Raw genomic sequence first — 4,428 nt, forward strand, 5'->3', positions numbered from 1 at the left:
AAAAACCGTCTATATTGCAGTATTTTTTCTGGAATGAGATTGATTTCAAGAACAAAAAACAGGCCCAGGGCAGACTGTGGCTGCAAGATGGAAGCCTAACCTCTTCAACCTTCAAGAAGCCGTGTAGTCTTGAACAAGACTTTGATGGCAGTGATTCACTGAGGAAATTTGAACGTCAAATCGGCTTCATGTTGATTTTTGACAAAGGGATTAAATTGAATTTTTTTCATATTATTCTCTGAAAGAGGGTAATTTTGTGAGCAGCCATAGAAGAGTCGACATCAAGCAAGTACGTAATTGGCTGACAAGTTAAATCCAAGAAATGGCTAGAAATACTCCATGGTTAATAAGTAGCAGCAAAGACTGTTAATTAAATCAAAACAAAGACTAAATGATCGCAATTGTGCAACTAATTGTTAGTTATTAGAACACAATGGTAGCAATTTAATGCACGATAAATCAAAGCTGTTTTGCACCGACACTCAACACCCTGTGACTCCAGCGCTACCAGCGCCTCCAGCATGTGCTTCTGGCGCCAAATGTAAAAATCGAGCTGTAACTGAACAAGAAATAGTTAGTTCTATTAAATTAATAATTGGATAAGAAATAGCTTTTAATGGTTATAATTGGATAAGAAATAGCTTGGATTAGAAGGGGATATGTGGCTAAGAATTAGTTAATTAAATTTAAATAGATAATTTGATAAGAAATGAGTAAAATATTCACGTCGGGAATCAGGCTCAAGGATCCGATCTTTTCAGATCAGGCGTCGGCCACAATGATGGCGTGTTTCTCAAATGCTACGCTAAAGTTGATGGTTCGCCACCCATAATGCTCATGAATAAAGAATGGCTGCTTTATATGTAAAATGCGAGGATGCTATTCTTAAGTTCATTCGATTTATTTCACTGGCTAAAGAGGCTTTTCTTGATTTTTGAAAAGTTTCTTAACGCATTTCTAGCTGCAGCGAACAACGTTTAAGGTATTCAAGTATAGATCTTATAAAATCACTCTTTCGCAATGCAATTGAAAGCAACATAATAAACATATATCACAATAATTTCAGCATTATATCATGATAATGTTACTAGAAGCACTACAAAAAGGATATTGCTCTCAAATAATGAAAATAAAATGTCTACAAATTGAATATCTGTGAAAATTTTCCCAACATTTTTTACTCCTAGTAAAATAGACTGTTGATCGAAGCGTGCTCATCATTTGCATTTAAAACTTTAACTGGCATACGCGAAAAAATTATTTTGCTTGCACTGAACTTGCTAATAATGAACTCTAAATGTCAATGAATAATCGATGATCTTCAAAGCGTACGCCGTCCAAATGATCTAGAGGCGAGGCGCGTTCTCTCAAATACGAGTAGGAGCAATCATTTTTTACGAGGCTGAAGAACCGTCTAACGACCTCCTCCCAATGACACTTGAGCAACTCTAATTCTTGCAAAGCTTCTCAGCCATTCTCTTGTACGGGTCTCCAATTCTCCGACCACAATTTCCTATCGCCCAAATCGGAGTCATCAGAGCAGCTTTTATCGACACGCGTCCGCTAAGGTGAGACTTCAGTGTAGATTGTTTTATTGCCACGCGTTCGCTGAGACAAAACTTCAACGTATATTTTTTCATTGCAGATTGTATTTTGTAGATATACTTTTGTATATTTTTTATTGCCACGCGCCCGCTGAGACGAGACTTCAGCGTAGATTGTTTTATTGTCACACGTCCGCTGAGACGAGACTTCAGCATAGATTGTTTATAAATCAGTGATAAACACTGTCGTATGTTATGGCAATCATTTAAACCTTGGAGTTATTTTATGAATACTAATAATATATTTCCCTATTTTTGGCAATTGAATTTGTCTTATGAAAAATCATTAAAATCCCATCAACTGAATTGCTTCAATAATGAAGGAAAATCCTTTAATAAACAAAAAGCCCGTGCAAAAAAGTACACATCCAATTTAAGAAACGATTTTGTATTCACGTTTCGTTATATACTTTGTATAAAATAATACTCTTAATTAGAGTCTTAATGTTTGTTCGAAAGATTAAAGAGGACGGTTTAAATATTTACGATGAAGATTTAAAGATTTAAGAAGAAGGTTAGACTTGATATAAAACTTATCCGTGCAAGAGAGCATCAAGTTCGGTGATTGGCACGTGAACTTTTCTAGCGTTCACCTCGCCTGTCCAAACTGAAGGGGAAAGTCTTAAAAACCTTCATTTTTAGCTTAGAATATCCGTCTTTTCTGAGAATCCCAAAGCAGAAAATGCTGCTCTGCGCTTGGCTATTCGAATTGTAACGAACAACTTTTGGACATGAAAAATTATAACGAAGATGCATTTTTGATGCCAAAAGACCTCAGATTGAATTTCAACTCCCTGTGAGTTGAAAAACAGTTTTCCTCAGTTCGAGTTCTATTTTGGTAACCCATAATCTCTATGAACATTTTATGGCCAATATATTTTGAAATGCTTTCGCTTGGACTTATAGCGGATCGGTTAGTTACGAAACCGCTACAATTCAAGAACTTAGAATGGGGATTATAATACGAATTTGCCGAGGATAGTGTTTTAAGTGTATTTTGTAAAGTATGGAAGTTGCACCCCACACATTGGCGGATCAGGCTGTTATGATCCTATGGATAACTGAATCTACGAAGAAACAAAATTTTAATCTATAAGTAGCTCGGATGGTTTGCGAAAAAGACAAATATTCTAGAAAATTAATAAAACTTATAACAGAGATAAATAGTGTCCCTACAGACTATTCATTTGACCGGTTATACATTTTCAGGCAAAAAATTTCAATTGCTAAATATTCGGAAAAGATTCTTGCGGAAATCAAGCAAATTTTTACTAGAATATTGAATAGTTCCTTTTTCTTCCTCTTCTCCAAACACATGAAAAGACATATGAATATTGATAAAGTAGAAAGCTATGCATCTATGTTCCTTACGTGTTTTACCCAATATTAAGTTTTAAATAATGATATTTATTATTGAATTCGACCCATTCCTATAATCCTACCTACATTATTTTTCTTTAGTTCCTACACTAAAACGAAGCTATGCCTACTCGCGGACACAGACATGAAAAGAATATTTAAAAGAAAATATTTCAAAATGATTTTAATTCCTTTAATAAAAAAATACACGCAACATAAAGACCGGCAATCAGTGCAGACTGTGAGATAATTGGACAGGGGCCATACTTTCAAAACTCGCTAAGTGAACGTAGGTACTTACGCTCTATTTTCTTGTCTATGATTGTCGAATTTTGCTTGAAAGGCCGTCAATGATTGGCTGATGAACTTACGATCTCTATCATGAAATAGTTTAAAAACTATTATCAATGTGCCTTGGGAGGCACAAGCTGCCACACCATTCTGTGCATGTTTGGTTACTATTAAATAATAAATAAAATAAATAAATTAGTTAATTTATTCTTCTATAATGATGTTCAATGGTTCATGATTGACGGATAATTAGGTATGGTATCAGAAAATGGTTGGTATCTTGGCTGTAATAAGGTAATTAAAGTCAATGATTTATTGATGGTTATAGACATAGTCACGGTTTAGTTCTACCTAACCCTGCTGTGTAGAGGTATCTAATATCGTCAGGTATTCATCACTCAGTGTGATTCAAACGTTGGTTAAGGCTTAGCGCAAATTATTTTTCGGCTTAGAAAATGATTTGAGAACTTCAGTAACTTCGAGAGCGAAAATTGTTCCTGATAGCTTCTACCTTGCACATTAAAAACTTCTCTCCTGGTAGTTTTACTTTGATCTCTTGTGATTATTTAAGCAATTATCCATTAATATGGATTTATCTGAATTACTTTGCAAAGTTTTAGAGTGTTTCCCTTATCGTATTGATATATTTTAAGTGTGGAAACAAAATCGGAGACAAATCGATGCAGTTTATTTGGACTTATTTCATATTTATAAGTTTGATAATGTAATTATAAAATGCAAATTAATATAATAAGAATTAAAATGAACGGAATAAAAATAAGAAAGAGTTCATAGTGACAAGCCGCATGCAGAAGAGCGCGGTGCCCCCTCTGTAATATCGCCGTAACAAGAGCGATCGTCGCTTCCCTGCACGTTTCTGCTGCAAAAAACACTCGCCAGGAAAGAGATTTTTACGCTAAAAAATTGTATTTCAGTTATTACTTTTAATCTAATGCGGTTTCACACATTGTTTCATGACTTTTAATTTATAAATTTAATTATTGGCTCATGTCATATTGTTTTGAAATTTATGTTTGTACATACGTGAGCGTTTTATGCTATACTAAGCAATTTTAACTTTATTTTCTTCAGTATCTCATTTTCCGCACAGAAGATAAAGCAAGATATATATCTCTCAATAAGAATAAATAAATAATACAATAGCTAATAGATA

The sequence above is a fragment of the Hyalella azteca genome, unplaced genomic scaffold (assembly GCF_000764305.2).
Source record: "Hyalella azteca isolate HAZT.00-mixed unplaced genomic scaffold, Hazt_2.0.2 contig7224, whole genome shotgun sequence".
NCBI lineage: Eukaryota > Metazoa > Arthropoda > Malacostraca > Amphipoda > Hyalellidae > Hyalella > Hyalella azteca.